The following is a 12,046-nucleotide window of genomic DNA, read 5'->3' as shown; positions in this document are numbered from 1 at the left end:
CAAAGTTTTTGATAATTGTAAAATGTTTTACTTTTACTGATATTTTTGTTTCATTCTTTGACAGTGAGAAGGTTGCAGAGATATCCTATGTCGCTGCAAAGTAAGAAAATAAGTTATTTGAAGGTATGAAACTAATTGGTGTCTGACTAGGTAATTTTTGTATATTATTTCTGTTTCTGTTCATCTCAGAGTTTGAAAAAATTATGATTGAGAGTATGGTGTATTTAATACAAATAGTGTCAAACGTCCACAATGTTGTGGAGACACATAAAACATGGAACTATCCGATTGCCTCAAAAGACGCCCTAATCTTAAGGCAATTTGAAATAAACCAACCGCAAGTACGACGGTCCTCGGTAAGTAATAATGCTATTTGCTTTCAACTGGGATATAATCCACTCTTAATTCATATCATAATTTCTGTTCATAATTTGTCATATACAGATTAGAACGCTGTCTCTAACTGGAGGAAAGAATTTGAGGGCATGCACCAACACCCCTAACCCTAACCCCAACCCCCTAGCCCCTAGCCCCAACCCCCTAGCCCCCTAACCCCCTAACCCTAACCCCGACCCAAACCCAGACCCTGACCCTAACCCTTTGATTAAGAAAATATAAAATAAAAAATTAAAATTTATAAAATTTAGTTGATTGGCATGTCGTACAACCACGACAAAGAGTGGACGGTTGTCCGTCGGGGACGACAGCGCCAGCTGTTTAACCAGGGGCGGGGGCTGGGGGCGGGGTATGGCCACGGGTGGAAGGACCGTGCGTTGTCCTCTTCTGCCGGGGGGGGGACGTCAGTTCCCCAATCCTGGCAGGGGGTGGACTCAACGGTCCAATCCTAAACCTAACCCCTAACCCCAATACTTATGTTAAATTTTACAATCCAACACCACCCTTCCTCCCCCCGCTCCCAGAGACTCGGGCCCAACAGAAATGCATCCGTCCTTCCTTGCATTCTCCAACAGGTACATATTTACTTTAGGATGTTTCATACTTTTACAAAGTATTTGATAATTGTAAAATGTTTTACTTTTACTGATATTTTTGTTTTTGTTTCATTCTTTGACAGTGAGAAGGTCGTACAGGTATCCAATGTATATGAAAAGTAAGAAAACAAGTTATTTGAAGGTATGAAACTAATTGGTGTCTCTGACCAGGTAATTTTTGTATATTATTTCTGTTTTTGTTCATCTCAGAGTTTCAAAAAATTATGCTTCGGGGTATGTCGTATTTAATTAAAATAGTGGAAAACTCCCACAATGTTGTGGGGACACATAAAACATGGAGATATCCGATTGCCTCAAAAGACGCCCTAATCCTGAGGCAATCGGAAACAAACCAACCGCAAGTACGACGGTCCTTGGTAAGTAATAATGCTATTTTCTTTCAACTGGGATATAATCCACTCTTAATTCATACTTAATTCATATCATCATTTCTGTTCATAATTTGTCATATACAGATTAGAACGCTGTCTCTAACCGGAGGAAAGGATTTGAGGGCATGCACCTACAACATAATGGAAAGGTTTGAATACACATACAAGCTTAATATATATAGCATATATTGGAACGGACAACAGTGGACTTTAACAATGTGGCGGTGCATTTTTTTTTCTTTTTCTTTTTTCTCCTGTTGCAGACTTTTCACCAAAGAAATAATGGCGCTTTTTAATATGCAGGGTGGTGGCCGTCATGGGAAGATGGCCTTCCGAAAGACGGCCTTCTTTGACATTGTGAAAGATAACTTCAAAAGAAATAAAAATCTCGATTGTTATTAGAATTGTGTCATGTTAGTGTGTGACTGAACTGGGTAATTGTCCCATTCTGACAGGAACTTAATTAATATGGTTTGTCTCATTAAAGTTCTATATAGTCTGACTTTATTTCTTAATTACTTACAGCGTAACCCAGTCAATAATGGGCGGTGCCATTGAGCTAGGTCCCTTGAAACCATGTTTAACGTTAGGCTTACATTGAAATGTTATATACATCAAAATGTGGTCGCAAAAATGCCTTGAATTGTTTTTCTGTGGCTTAGCAAATTTCATGCGTCATCTAATATTAATATCGCTAATTTACCCTTTATCCTCGGTCTGTGTTTGCAGAAGCAAACCAAATAAACCTGGTGGTGGTATTCTATTACTAGTATACAAACTATATGCACACACAGTAACCCCAATCACAACAGAAACTGAAACAATGCAACTGGTCATCAGCTTTACCAACCAACATGCAATCACAGTTATTGCCAGTTACAGGCCGCCAAACTCAAACCCCACAGATTATATTAAAAATCTATCCAACATTATAAAAAATATAAAAACAAAGGAATATATCATAATTGGCGACTTGAACCTAGACTACAAAGACAAATCATCCAAACCGCTAAAAAGCATGGCAGAAAAATTAAGACTCCACCAACTGATAAAAGAACCAACTAGAATATGTCACACTCGCAGCTCTAGTCTTGATCTCATCTTCACTAATCAACCCGCAAAATATAGCATAACAGGAGTCATCCACGTAGCTGTATCAGACCATTGTCTCATATACACAGTTAGGAAAAACCCGAAACCTCGGAAAAATCATCAACAGTGCACTATTTCAAATATACCAAGATCTAAGCTACCACAGTATGAAACCGAAATAAAGAATATTGATTGGAGCAATCAACTAGCACTCACCGACCCAGAACAAATCTCAGCAGATTTCCAGAATCTTATAGAAGCCATACGGAAAAAATACACTACTACCAGAAAACTCAGTCTACGACGGAATAAATTACCATGGATAAACTCAGATATTCTCAATCTAATCGCACAGAAAACCACTGCACTGAAATTGTATAGGTCAATAAAAACTATTGAAAATAAAACAGCTCTCACACATCTTAGAAATAAATGCACCTTAGAGATAAGTAAAGCTAAAACCACTTACTTCCAGAAGCAAATCACTCAGGCCGCCACGAACCCCAAAATCCTCTGGCAGACACTAAAATCCATCACTGGGCAAATTTATGAAAATACAAATAACAACATACAAATATCTTTACAAAATACACTCACTACTGATCAGGAACAGATTGCAAATGCATTTAATAATTACTTCATCACCTCTATTAAAGAACTAACAGAACACTTTGATCCTCCGTTTCCACCCACACCTATAACTCCCTCATCAGACAAGCTAACCTTTTCTGAGATTACGCTCTCAGAGTTATCCAGTATTCTCAGCTCACTCAATAACTCAAAGGCCAAAGACATATATGAACTAAACACAGACTTCTACAAAACCCATGCCAGTAGCTTCCTACCCCTAATCCTCCATTTAATCAATCTCTGCATAAGACATTCCATATTTCCGACTGCGTGGAAAAAAGCAAAAATTACCCCCATATTTAAATCAGACGACCGAACAACCCTATCCAACTACCGTCCCATATCAATCCTCCCACCTATATCAAAACTTTTAGAAAAAACCCTGTCAAAACAACTTATAGAACATCTTGAAACAAACAACCTTCTCAACAACTCACAATTTGGCTTCCGATCAGCTCGTTCTACACTATCTGCACAGCTACTACTCACAGAATATATACGCACTTCTCTTAATAAAGGCCACATCACAGGAGCAGTCTTTGTCGATTTCCGTAAAGCCTTTGACACAGTTAATCACCAAATACTCCATAACAAACTAGCTTCCTTTCATCTCTCCCCCTCAGCGTTAACTATACTCTCATCATACCTCGCGGATAGAATCCAGGTTGTTAATATTGGTCAGGCCACATCTACTCCGTTACCATCTCCCACGGGTGTCCCCCAGGGCAGCATACTGGGCCCATTATTATTCATCATGTACATCAATGACATGCCTAACATATGCAAACAAACTCAAATCATATTATATGCTGACGACAGTTATTTTCATCTCAGATCCGAACATCGAAACCATAAACTCCAAACTTACTTCTGATCTCCAGCTCCTACATGACTGGCTAAAAGTAAACCATCTGACGATCAATATAAAAAAAACTGAAATAATGTATTTCCACTCACCTAGGAAAAACATCTCCATAACTGTCCCCATTACTCTATCCGATCAAACTCTAGTAGTCACAAACACATATAAATATCTTGGAGTGCACTTAGACTCCCACCTCACCTACAAAAAACATGTTAACACTCTCACTAATAAGCTCAAACAGAAAATGTATGTCTATAACAAGATCAGGCCATATCTCACCCATAATGTCTCAAATATTTATCTACATTCTATCATACTGTCTAACCTATCATACTGTCTTCCCATTTGGTCTCTAACCACAAAAGAAACTCTGGATCCTATAGCCAGACTATACAATAGGGCATACAAAATACATGGCAGACTATCAATCTGGACCCATCACTGCAAGTCACTTGCACGCTCCAATGCACTAACCTTTCAGAATTACACAATTCTCATGGCAATAAAACTCTTCCATCAACTACATATAAATTCTTTCCCACCTATAGTTAATTCACTCATCCCAGGCCGTAATGAAAGACAGGCCCGCATCACCCGCTCAGTTACACAGGACCTCATCCGAATCCCAGCATACCAAAACAATTTTGGTCATAACTCATTTATCCGCACATCTATTTTAATCTGGAATAAGATACCCCTTCAAATCAGATCCGCCACCTCTATTATGCAATTTAAACGGCTATACACATATTTCTTAATAACAAATCAAACTTGCACCCATTAACAATAAGATATATATATATATATATATATTGTATATATTGTATATATTGTATTGAAATGTATGTAATGTTATAGGAACCTGCTGTAAAACAGTTCTTGAACTGAGTCAGGCCAGTCCATGAAACTTTGAGGTTACATGTCGACCTTTCCTTTGAATAAACAAAAAAAAAGCAGTCCAGGTATCGTACCCGGCGGCAAAGGAGGATTTGTTGAATAAATATATTGCGCTGAAACTTAAACAGGCCCCAGGGCGTTGTGGTGGGGGTCATGTTAAAAAATAAACAAAAATAAACAAATTCTCTGTTGAATATTTACTTTTTTGAATTTTGGCCTTTATGTAAATAAAAATATATTTTCACATTTTGTTTTTGATAATGTTTTCAAAAATGCATTTATTTGATCCAATCCTAAGCCTAACCCCTAACCCCAATACTTATGTTAGATTTTACAATCCAACACCACCCTTCCTCCCCCCGCTCCCAGAGACTCGGGCCCAACAGAAATGCATCCGTCCTTCCTTGCTTTCTCCAACAGGTACATATTTACTTTAGGATGTTTCATACTTTTACAAAGTATTTGATAATTGTAAAATGTTTTACTTTTACTGATATTTTTGTTTTTGTTTCATTCTTTGACAGTGAGAAGGTCGTACAGGTATCCAATGTATATGAAAAGTAAGAAAACAAGTTATTTGAAGGTATGAAACTAATTGGTGTCTCTGACCAGGTAATTTTTGTATATTATTTCTGTTTTTGTTCATCTCAGAGTTTCAAAAAATTATGCTTCGGGGTATGTCGTATTTAATTAAAATAGTGGAAAACTCCCACAATGTTGTGGGGACACATAAAACATGGAGATATCCGATTGCCTCAAAAGACGCCCTAATCCTGAGGCAATCGGAAACAAACCAACCGCAAGTACGACGGTCCTTGGTAAGTAATAATGCTATTTTCTTTCAACTGGGATATAATCCACTCTTAATTCATATCATAATTTCTGTTCATAATTTGTCATATACAGATTAGAACGCTGTCTCTAACTGGAGGAAAGAATTTGAGGGCATGCACCAACACCCCTAACCCCAACCCCCTAGCCCCAACCCCCTAGCCCCTAGCCCCAACCCCCTAACCCCGGCCCAAACCCAGACCCTGACCCTAACCCTTTGATTAAGAAAATATAAAATTAAAATTTATACAATTTAGTTGATTGGCATGTCGTACAACCACGACAAAGAGTGGACGGTTGTCCGTCGGGGACGACAGCGCCAGCTGTTTAACCAGGGGCGGGGGCGGGGTATGGCCACGGGTGGAAGGACCGTGCGTTGTCCTCTTCTGCCGGGGGGGGACTCAACGATCCAACAGGAAGTAAGATGGCGGCGCGGCCTCTCTCTGTCCCGAACGGTGTTTTGTTTTGTCGTTTAATGTGGTTTTGTCCGACACTTTTGTGTGTTCGTCTCGTCGCACCGGGTTGTGCTACAAGTACAGCGGGCTGGTTCAGCTCGACATCGGCGGAAGCGAGTTTTGTGGCGATCTGGACTTTGAAGCAGGGACATTAAAGGCGCTCGGTCTGCTCCGTCCTGAAGCGAGAGCGGGGGCGTCCGGGCCAGGCTGGCGGCCAACCCAGCTCGACCGGCCGTGCCTTCCTTTCTTCGGGCGAACGTTCGATCGCTGGACATCAACATGCCTGCTGAGATCTGTGAAACGGACAGTGCGTAACTGCTGTGCATCTGGAGCGGCTAGTGTGCTATCGGGAGGACCGGGCCATTGTACGAGGGGAACATCGCGAGGAGGTGGAATGCGTGTCTACATCCGTGACGAATGGTGCCGGGACTCTGTGGTGGGATGCAAGCACTGCTCGCCTCTGGCGAAGTTTGTGATCTTCAGGCTTTTGGCGTCCTGAACTCTCTCCCCCGTTGTTTACTTGTATGTTACTCGTGTACTGTGTCTCGTCACCGTGGGATGGAGGAAACGTAATTTCGATTTCTTTGTGTGTCTTGGCATGAAGGAATTGACAATAAAGCTGACTCTGACTCTGACTCTGACTCTCTAAACCTAACCCCTAACCCCAATACTTATGTTAAATTTTACAATCCAACACCACCCTTCCTCCCCCCGCTCCCAGAGACTCGGGCCCAACAGAAATGCATCCGTCCTTCCTTGCTTTCTCCAACAGGTACATATTTACTTTAGGATGTTTCATACTTTTACAAAGTTTTTGATAATTGTAAAATGTTTTACTTTTACTGATATTTTTGTTTCATTCTTTGACAGTGAGAAGGTTCCAGAGATATCCTATGTCGCTGCAAAGTAAGAAAATAAGTTATTTGAAGGTATGAAACTAATTGGTGTCTCTGACTAGGTAATTTTTGTATATTATTTCTGTTTCTGTTCATCTCAGAGTTTGAAAAAATTATGATTGAGAGTATGGTGTATTTAATACAAATAGTGTCAAACGTCCACAATGTTGTGGAGACACATAAAACATGGAACTATCCGATTGCCTCAAAAGACGCCCTTATCTTAAGGCAATTTGAAATAAACCAACCGCAAGTACGACGGTCCTTGGTAAGTAATAATGCTATTTGCTTTCAACTGGGATATAATCCACTCTTAATTCATATCATAATTTCTGTTCATAATTTGTCATATACAGATTAGAACGCTGTCTCTAACTGGAGGAAAGAATTTGAGGGCATGCACCAACACCCCTAACCCCTAACCCCAACCCCCTAGCCCCAACCCCCTAGCCCCTAACCCCCTAACCCTGACCCAGACCCTAACCCTTTGATTAAGAAAATATAAAATAAAAAATTAAAATTTATAAAATTTAGTTGATTGGCATGTCGTACAACCACGACAAAGAGTGGACGGTTGTCCGTCGGGGACGACAGCGCCAGCTGTTTAACCAGGGGCGGGGGCGGGGTATGGCCACGGGTGGAAGGACCGTGCGTTGTCCTCTTCTGCCGGGGGGGGACGTCAGTTCCCCAATCCTGGCAGGGGGTGGACTCAACGATCCAATCCTAAACCTGAAAAAAAAAGATACTAAATCGCATAAAAACTAGAACTAAGGAAGGAGAAGCGGCGAACAAGCGGGACGCCAGCGTCCTCTCAGACCGGAAGTCTCCAATGCCAATGTTTTTGTTTCATTCTTTGACAGTGAGAAGGTTGCAGAGATATCCTATGTCGCTGCAAAGTAAGAAAATAAGTTATTTGAAGGTATGAAACTAATTGGTGTCTCTGACTAGGTAATTTTTGTATATTATTTCTGTTTCTGTTCATCTCAGAGTTTGAAAAAATTATGATTGAGAGTATGGTGTATTTAATACAAATAGTGTCAAACGTCCACAATGTTGTGGAGACACATAAAACATGGAACTATCCGATTGCCTCAAAAGACGCCCTAATCTTAAGGCAATTTGAAATAAACCAACCGCAAGTACGACGGTCCTTGGTAAGTAATAATGCTATTTGCTTTCAACTGGGATATAATCCACTCTTAATTCATATCATAATTTCTGTTCATAATTTGTCATATACAGATTAGAACGCTGTCTCTGACTGGAGGAAAGAATTTGAGGGCATGCACCAACACCCCTAACCCCTAACCCCAACCCCCTAGCCCCAACCCCTAGCCCCCCGAGGGCAACTTTAGCACATAGCAAATAAGCACTTTTAGCACTTTTAGCACATAGCAAATAAGCACTTTTAGCACTTTTAGCACATAGCACCTTTAGCACAATAGCATCTTTAGCACAATAGCACCTTTAGCACAATAGCATCTTTAGCACAATAGCACCTTTAGCACAATAGCATCTTTAGCACAATAGCACCTTTAGCACCTTTAGCACAATAGCACCTAACCACATCAGACCTTAGCACCTAACCACATCAGACCTTAGCACCTAACCACATCAGACCTTAGCACCTAACCACATCAGACCTTAGCACCTAACCACATCAGACCTTAGCACCTAACCGCACCTAGCCTCTTAGCACCTAGCCTCTTAGCACCTAGCCTCTTAGCACCTAGCCTCTTAGCCTCTCGCACTTTACTTGTTTGAAAAGCAGTGGGAAGTAAGACTTATTTCGTTTATTTAAAGGGAAGAAGTAAGACTTCTTTATTTAATGGGAAGAATGGATTTGCTGGAATTCCAAATTTCCAAAATGGATAAATGAAGTCATTTCAATTATGATTTTGGATAAATACTAGGTGTGAACACAAAAACTACTGCACAAAATGGCCAGTTTACTTGTTTGAAAAGGACTGTGAAGAAGAGACTTATTTCATTTATTTAATGGGAAGGAGTAAGACTTATTCATTTAATGGGAAGAATGGATTTGCTGGAATTCCGAATTTCCAAAATGGATGAATGAAGTCATTTCAATTATGATTTTGGATAAATCCTAGGTGTGAACACAAAAACTACTGCACGGAATGGCCAGTTTACTTGTTTGAAAAGGACTGTGAAGAAGAGAGACTTATTTCATTTATTTAATGGGAAGGAGTAAGACTTATTCATTTAATGGGAAGAATGGATTTGCTGGAATTCCGAATTTCCAAAATGGATGAATAAAGTCATTTCAATTATGATTTTGGATAAATACTAGTTGTGAACACAATAACTACAAAATTGGATATGCTGCAATTGCAAATTTTAACAAAGCACAGTGCCAAATCTTGACTTGGGACCTGCTAGGACATATTAAACGCTTAGCTAAATTGATAGGTTGGTCGTATGAGCGAGTGGAGTAACATGAGATCTATTCTCATCTACACATAGCACACACAACTTTGGATATTTTGAATGAATGAGTGAGTGAATGAATCTTATTTGTGCATTTAAATGATGACTGTATAAATACTAGGTATAAACAGAAAATCTCCTGCACAAATGGCCAGTTTACTTGTTCGAAAAGGTGTGGGAACAAGTAATCTATCCAATTTAAGACAAATGTAGTTACCTCTAACAATGTGTTACTTTAGCTATTGTTGTCTGTGACTTTCCCATGAATAAAAAGGAAGGAAGGACTCACCGAAGACGTCTTCGCCAACGTGCAAGCGTTGTACTTTGTATCCTTCAAACATACAGGCAACGAACACGGTGGAACCTAAAGGAATGAAAGAAAACTTTATCATTTGCCCTCAACCAACATTCGCAGGCAGATAAAACACAATGTGATGTGCGGGGTTAGGGTTAAAGGTTGAGGGAGGGGCCCTCGTTTTAAACTACTTTTTTTGAAAAGGAGTGTGAATTTATTTAATTGGAAGAAGTAAGACTCATTTAGTTTATTTAATCTATTTTTGTTCCCTGGCAAAATTGCATTTGCTGCAATTGCAAATTTCAACTACCGTATTTTCCGCCCTATAAGGCGCACCGAAAAACCTAAAATTTTCTCAAAAACCAACAGTGCGCCTTATAGTCCGGTGCGCCTTATATATGGACCAAATTCCTAAATTCAAACTGGCCCGAAGTATTGTGTCATGAAATCAATCATAAGTGGCCCGCTGAAGACTATGAATCATGACTCAAAAAGACTATGGATCATTATTTTATGATTATAAAGTAATTTTTTCCGTCTGAAGTTGAAATAAAAAAGATAAAATGGAGAATGATTTGATTTGGATTAAAAATCTGACATGATGCAATAATGGTGCGCCTTATAGTCCGGTGCGCCTTATATAAGGATAAAGTTTTAAAATGGGCCATTCATCGAAGGTGCGCCTTATAGTCCGGTGCGCCTTATAGGCCGGAAAATACGGTAAGTATGGTGCCAAATCTTAACTTGAGATCTGATAGGATGTATTAAACGCTTAGTTAAATCGATAGAGGTTGGTAATCAGAGCGAGTGGAGTAACAGTGGTTGAATGGATAAATGAATGTTGAAAGTATTTTAAATTATGACTTTGTATAAATACTAGGTATTAACAGAACATCTACTGCACAAAATGGGCAATTTACTTGTTTGAGAAGGAGTGGCAAGAAGAGAAGTATGACTTATTTAATCTGTTTGTTCCCAGGCAAAATTTGATGCGCTGCATTTCCAAATGTCACCACATGATGGTGCCAGATTTTGACTTCAGCCCTGATAGGCCATATTAAACACTTAGTTGAATTGATAGAAGTTGGTAATAAGAGAGTGGAGTAACATGAATGTTCTGAATTAGACATAGTTTGAATATGCTTTTGAATATTTTTAGGTAAACAGTTTAGCTTCATTTTGAGCATCATTTGAGCAGTCTGATAATCAACCAAATCTTTGAATTGAAGAATTTGGGATTTAAGAAATAGCTTGTTGTCATGTTCAAGGTAATCAGATTTGTTTACAATTCGAATGGCCTTCTTTTCAAAACTATTCTGGACTACTACTTTGGATCTTTCTTGAATGGATGAATGAATGTTGAAAGTAATTTAAATTATGACTTTGTATAAATACTAGGTATTAACAGAACATCTACTGCGCAAAATGGGCAATTTACTTGTTTGAGAAGGAGTGGCAAGAAGAGAAGTAAGACTTATTTAATCCGTTTGTTCCCAGGCAAAATTGGATGTGCCGCAATTCCAAATTTCACCACATGATGGTGCCAGATTTTGACTTCAGCCCTGATAGGCCATATTAAACACTTTAGCAGTTTAGCTTCGCTTTGAGCATCATTTGAGCAGTCTGATAATCGACCAAATCTTTGAATTGAAGAATTTGGGATTTAAGAAATAGCTTGTTATTATGTTCAGGGTATTACAGATTTGTATATAATTCTAATGGCCTTCTTTTGAAAACTATTCTGAATTACAACTTTGGATCTTTTCTTATATTACTTTGCAACAATATACTCGGTGACAGATTAGGCAGTATATATATATATTATACATATGTTAACTTGAGAGTGCCCACACTCAATTTACTTATGGTTATGTGTTAAATCAATTACTGTTAGACATGAAATAGGAGGTGTTGAACATAAATGGAGGAAGAAAGGGGTACTCACCGTTGTGATCAATGAAGCGAGCCTCCAACTGGTTTGTATAGTCGTTCTTCTTACAGTGGAAGACATACAGCCAACAAATACCGTGGAACCTAAAGGAATGAAATTAAACATTAACATTTAGCCTCAACCAACATACACAGATACAACGCAACGCAACTACGTTTCAGCTAGGGTTAGCTACTCAGCTAGACATTGCTATTACAGTGAACGCTGGCTACATCGACAACTTTAGTCAAACTACACAAAAGTAACTCTCTTTAAACACTACGTCCATCTGCTCCTGGTTCGGCCCTCCGGTCCAAATCTAG

The 12,046-nt window shown here is 39.3% G+C and overlaps 1 long non-coding RNA gene across 1 annotated transcript in view; it reads left to right on the top strand.

Annotated features, from left to right (window-relative positions):
- The window catches only part of LOC133143976 (uncharacterized), a 69,029-nt gene that overhangs the window by 16,093 nt on the left and 40,890 nt on the right, over positions 1-12,046 (top strand). The window lies entirely within an intron of this gene.

The sequence above is a fragment of the Syngnathus typhle genome, linkage group LG19 (assembly GCF_033458585.1).
Source record: "Syngnathus typhle isolate RoL2023-S1 ecotype Sweden linkage group LG19, RoL_Styp_1.0, whole genome shotgun sequence".
In the NCBI taxonomy this organism is placed as follows: Eukaryota; Metazoa; Chordata; class Actinopteri; order Syngnathiformes; family Syngnathidae; genus Syngnathus; species Syngnathus typhle.
This window is presented reverse-complemented; position numbering and strand designations above follow the sequence as displayed.